The sequence below is a fragment of the Papaver somniferum genome, chromosome 1 (assembly GCF_003573695.1).
Source record: "Papaver somniferum cultivar HN1 chromosome 1, ASM357369v1, whole genome shotgun sequence".
Classification (NCBI taxonomy): Eukaryota; Viridiplantae; Streptophyta; class Magnoliopsida; order Ranunculales; family Papaveraceae; genus Papaver; species Papaver somniferum.
In genome coordinates this window covers 236,697,081-236,703,092 of record NC_039358.1, presented here as the reverse complement: position 1 = coordinate 236,703,092, position 6,012 = coordinate 236,697,081, and the positions used below count along the sequence as shown (strand labels likewise).

Below are 6,012 nucleotides of genomic sequence, written 5' to 3'. Positions count from 1 at the left end.
AACACTGTTTCAGCTGCAGTTGGTGGCATATCTGTCTTTTTGGTACCTTTAAGACCAGGGAAATGTTGGTACCCTTAAGTTGACTGGTCATTCTTGTCTTGTTCTACTCAAATGTGTTGTAATCTTAAACTGCATTCTTCTGTAGTTGGTGGCTATGTTGTAAAAGGCGAGCGCCTTTGGCGTCTAGGCGCCAAAGGCCCACTAAGCGCAGGTCCAACGCCCGAGGAATCGGATTTTCTACTACTTCCCACACTAGCGCCTTAGGCAAGCGAGTATGGTAACTATGTATATACAAAGATATTGCAGAGATTTTATAGCTCATTAGTTATCAAAACTTAATTGGAGAGATTTTATAGCCAACTAGCTGTCAGATATTTGATCACTTATCCGGAGAGATTCTTTAGGTAATTAGTTGTCAATATTCAATCAAATCTTAATTGCAGAGATTTTATACTAAAGCAATCAAAGATATGTGACCATATATTGTGCTTTATCTCCGGAGCAAATTGAGTTTTTTGTTTCCTTTTTTTGTTTGTAAATTTTTAATTTTCTTTATATTGTATTTACTACCCCTGATATCAGGGCTGTAATTATGTTAAGAATAATGCTTTTGTTTTGGTCTTCTCATCGATTGAGAAACCAGGAAAATTATATTCTCAGTCAAAGAATATCGTTAACTTAACTATGGGAGTATAAGACTGTAAGCATGATTATAAAAAGAGGAAGAAGACTTGGTGATGATGAGAGTTGGGATAGCTAGGATTATGGAACAGAGACGTACAACCACAAGGCAGTACAAGAAGAGGATTATGAAAAGAGGATTACGAGCATGGCAATCAAAGCAGGATTATGAGTATTGCAACCAAAACAGGATTATGATAAATTGTATTCGTGGTCGCCTAGCGCCTAAGACAACATAGGTTGGTGGTGGTTCATGGCACTCATCTACGTGATAGTTACTTTATTATGTTTTGGTTTGGCTTGATATGTACTGTGTTGTAATTGTTCTTAAACATTGTAGTTCTCATAACCGGCAGTCGGCCTCTTAAATTTCAAAAACCTGAGCTAGTTGTATTTGTAATGGTAGCTATTTTTGAAACAACTAAGCAAAGCAAACAAATACTATCCCAAATGAGCTAATCTTTTGGTAGTTGCACAGTTGAAACACTGATTCCATTTTGGTTATCTTGTGTTTGGTGGTCTGTTTATGGCCACCTGTTTACCGAACAATAAGTGCAGGACTTCCCAATTAATAGCCACTAACTTAGCTCTCTTAAGCTCCTGTGAAAACTTGTCTAGAATGGGGAAGGGCACCAAAACTCAAAACTCCTCTATTCTCTCAGGAGAGAGGTCTGTTGGGCCTGGATCCATAATAGGGCTTCTACAGCTATCAGTTTTGTATAAACCCTAAAAACATTTTCAACATCCATTTATCAAAAACCTGATAACATCTTCAGCCGTTGGATCACCATTCTAGGTTTTCCTTATAAAATCTCCTCTTACGGTGTTTTTCTCTTCACTTCACTCTCACTTATTTTTGTTGCTTCCGCCGCAACCACAAAATAGTTTCTTCAAGAATTAGTTTATGGATGGATGAAGAGGAAGATCAAACCCGAATCCAATCTGGTTTTGTTGATTGAATCATGAAAGCATAATGATATCTCCTCTCAAATCTAAAGTAAGTGTGTGTTTATATTCTCATCATCACATACATTTTGATTGATTTCCTTTCACATACTGTCCATCGAACTAATGTATGCTTCGATTATGTTGTTGACAGGCTTTCAGAAACGACATCGCCTCCAATTTGTGTTATGATTCTGTGTTCCCCATACATATAGTTCCTGGGAGAAGATGAAGGAATTCGTTGTGCCTTTTCCAATTCCTGGTTTCGTCCATGGTCGAGGGTAAGTGGAAAAATCAACATTTTTTCTTTAACAAAATCCAATTATCTAACATTTGTTTTCAATATTTTCTAGCGCACATACTACATTCTTAGAAGTTTAAAGCACACTATTCACGCTTCTTCGCTGAAGCTTCTAAGCATAACATGTTACATTCTGTCACTAGTTTAATTCATAATTGATTGTGCAATTGATTATACTTACTCATCCAAGCATAACATGTATGCGCTTTCAGAGACCAATTGAAGTGAACAGTTGAATTCTGGATAAGCGGCTGATTGGATTGATGGTCCTGTAGGAAAAGATGGAAAAATACATTTTAGGTTTGTGTGAGTATATACTTGGTCAGTTTGAATTAATAGAAACTTGTAGTTTGCCTGTTTACTTGTGAAATTAAATCTTGCCTTTCTATTTATGTTGCAGGAGAGATCTAATCCACCTGACAGAAGAAGGCTGCTAGAAAGAGCATATTTGATGCAGAAGTCAAAAACTGATGCAGATCTAATCCTCTTTGGACTTTGAGAACTTATAGATGAAGTCTTTGTTTCTATCAAAAACTGAACTGGTTTGTTGGGTAATTCCACGTTGACGAGACTGAGCTGCAAAAACAAACCTGACTAATTACCAATGTGATCATCTTTCTATACTTTTCCTCTCCACTCTGGAGATCACCACTAATTTTTATTGTCATAATGACTTGTCCTCTCAAGGGTAGTGTTTTTTATTTGGTCCTTGTCCAATGAATCTGAAGCCTCCCCAGATCTGCTGTCTTCCTGGTAAAGATCTTAAGCACCAAACTTGAAATTGCTGGGATCTTCTATGGATCGATGGATGATTACTGGCCTGTGTAAAAAATTCGACATCTCCGGCTCAAAAAGAGGTAATCGGGTCCACTAAGATGACGAGGAGAGTAAACTTTAACAGAAAAGGTGCTGGCTGCAGCGTCATTCAATGGATTGATTGTCATATTGATTTCTCCTCTCAAAAATAAGTGAGTTTTCTTTATGCATTTTCACTGCATTATATTAGATTGATTTTTTAGTTGTTTACAACTGATTTGATTATCATTTACAGCAATGGGATCATCATGGTGGATACTGATTGCCTAATTATTACAACTTCTGCTCAGTGTGCGACTGTGGCCAAACACCAGACAGGTATTATAGATTTTCATTACATTAAATTCCCATAATTCAGTAGAGATTGGGTTTTTTTCCTTCTACTAAACAGGATCTTAGATCGTTGGTATATGTTTTTATTAATGACAAGATGGGTGTATGTTTTTTAGTATAAAATTTGGATATGCAAGATTAATCAAATGGAAACCTCATTACAGATACTACCATTATTTGGTCAATTCAAAGCGCTGAGGTTTGCCTCATTTATTGTGTGATTGCTGAGTCCATGATTTGTGAATTTTATAAATGAAAAGATGGGTAACCAGTAAATTTTAAGAATTTTGTAATAGAGTCCCAAATGGTTGCCCAGTTTGGTAGACAATGTTCTACACATGTTATTTACAATGTTGAATCCTTTTTCAGTGAAATCATATTTTAAAGTATTCGAGTCTTATAGTAATAGGATTCCTCTCCACTACGGGAACTCACCATTTCTCGTTCTAAAACTATGTCATGCTCATGAGTAAAACAAGGTGGAAATCCAGTCGATTATCATTGTAATAGTTAAAATTGAATCTAGGTTCTACCATGTAAAGCATACAGTATGTAGTTTAAATGCTGAATGTTTTCCTGCATCTAATGAACATGTTTATCTTGAGTTCAAATTTTCAGTTAGTTAAAGGCAAGGATAGTTGGCATGCCAGGAGCTTGCATATGCATGTGGTTTCATTCCCGATGATAGTTAAGAACTCTAGACGGAAGGACAAGGGAGCTGGCATGCAGTTGCAGGGAAACAAATTGTTTACTAGCCTACTAGGGGTGTTATATATGAGTGCAATCTTGAACACTGTTTCAGTGGCAGTTGTGGCATATCTGGCTCGACTGGAAACAAGTATCTTTCTAGGAAAAGAAGCATATTTTGTTTCAACTAAGCTCTAACATGAAATCTTCTTTCCTAGCTTCAAGTTCGTCAAGGAATTTTTGGTAACTTTAGGACATTGGAAATGTGCATACCCTTAAGTTGACTCTTCATTCTTGTTTTGTTCTACTCAAATGTGTAGTAATTTGTAGACTGCATTCAGCTCAATAATCTTCTGTAGTTGGTGGTTGTTCATGCCACTTATCCATGTGATAGTTGATTCGTTATTTTTTGGTTTGGTTTGATATGTAGTTGGTTGTAATTTTAATTAAACATTGTAGTGTCGTAAGTATGGCTTTGAAAGGGCTTCACTGCTGTTTGCAACCGCAACCTGCCGTCAGCCTCTTAAATTTGGAATTCCTCAGCTAAACAGTAGATAGTTGTAATGGTAGCCATTTTTAAAACAGTTAAGCAGAGTAAAAAATAGTATCCCATGGTAAAATATTGCACAGTTGAAACACATATTTGGGTTATCTTGTGTTCGGTGCTCCGTTTATGGCCACACTAATTTAGCTATTAGGCTCTATAGAACAACACTGAATATATACCAGTAATATGGACCATGACCGGGTCTTAAAGTCCAGACGGAACTTGTCAAGACTGCACCAAAACTTAAAGAACGATTTTTTGGGGACCATGATTTTTTTTGGGGGACCATGGCTTTATTTTGGGTAAAGACATTAGAAGTAAATCTAGGTCACCCCTTATCTAGATATTTATATTAATACCTAAATTACCCTCCTGATTAATTTTGGGTGATGATTAGCTAGTGTTAATAATAGTTAGTGTAATGATTAGTGAGATGATTAAGTTAAAGATAATTAGTGAGATTAAAAAATCAGATGAGTTTTTTTTTTTTAAAGAAGTAAAATTATTGACAGAGTAAAGTTAGAGAAGATGAAGAAGGAAAACATGAAAAACCATGGACTTTACCAACCACAACCGGAGGAAGGGTATTTGGGTACCCAGGTATGCTTCAAACTTAGATAATGTTGGTTGAATTGCTCCAAACTTTCAAAAAAATGAAATTTTTTATGTCAACAACATGTAACCGAACACATCTGAAAGTGTAGTTCGGTTACCATATGTCAAGAACATGTAACCGAACACACCTGAAAGTGTAGTTCGGTTACGTTTTCCAAACACGCAGGTTACCGAACTCACTCGTTAATGGAGGTTTTGGTCGTACAGTGTAATGTTCGGTTACTTAGGATAAAATAGTAGGTAACCGAACTTTGAACTTAATTATTTGGGTACATCTTGTGTGTTCGGTTAGTTCGCAAACTTCAACGCAACCAAGTTCCCAATCGAACTGCAGGTTAAAAGTAACCTAGTGTTAGAAGTTCGTTTGGTTCGCAAACTTCAACATATTTTGCGAATCAATCGAACTGGGCTTATATATGCATATATGCAATTAGGCAAACGTTCGGTTACTACGAAATTTATTTCTTGGCGAATTAGGTAGAGTTCGGTTACGAAGTTTCAAAGGTAGAGTTCGGTTACAAAGAAAACTTAACATTTTTGCGAACGAACCGAACTTGTGGACTTCTCATTATTTTCGTAAACTAAAGTTCGGTGATGTCCTTATTTTGCGATGGAACCGAACTTATGGACTTGTGTTGTTCTAATACAAGGAGTTCGGTTAAAAGTATTTTTTTGCGAATCATCCGAATCCTGAGTTCGGTTAAGAAAAAATTAATTCTTGATAACCGAACTTTTCTCTGAAAAAACCCTCCATTAAACCTCTCTGCAACTTCCATTTTCAACTCATTTTAATGATTATTTCTCATTTATTCAACCAAAAACGAATTACAAGTAATGGGTTTGTGAGAATATCTTTGTTAATATTTTAAATTAAGCTATATATATAGTGGTGGTGGTGGTTGGTGGTGGTGGTGGTAATCGGTGGTTGGTGGTGGTGATACTCGGAGGTGGTGGTGGTGGTGATCGGCGATGGTGGGAGGTGGTGGTGGGAGGAGGTGGTGGTTATATATATATATATATATATATATATAGGTGGTTATTGGGTTGGTTTTAAATTAAATTAGGTTAAGGGTAGGTTAGTCATTTC

General features: G+C 36.4%; 1 long non-coding RNA gene across 2 annotated transcripts; it reads left to right on the top strand.

Moving 5' to 3' along the window:
• Positions 1-1,536: 1,536 nt before the first annotated feature.
• On the top strand, positions 1,537-4,186 carry LOC113338934. 2 transcript variants are annotated; one of them, XR_003354891.1, is made up of 7 exons: positions 1,537-1,678; positions 1,781-1,907; positions 2,140-2,227; positions 2,328-2,533; positions 2,656-2,895; positions 2,979-3,061; positions 3,695-4,186. It is a non-coding gene; the product is annotated as an uncharacterized LOC113338934 (long non-coding RNA). The 2 variants fall into 2 exon arrangements; XR_003354890.1 differs by having other exon boundaries at positions 2,328-2,895.
• Positions 4,187-6,012: the final 1,826 nt, after the last annotated feature.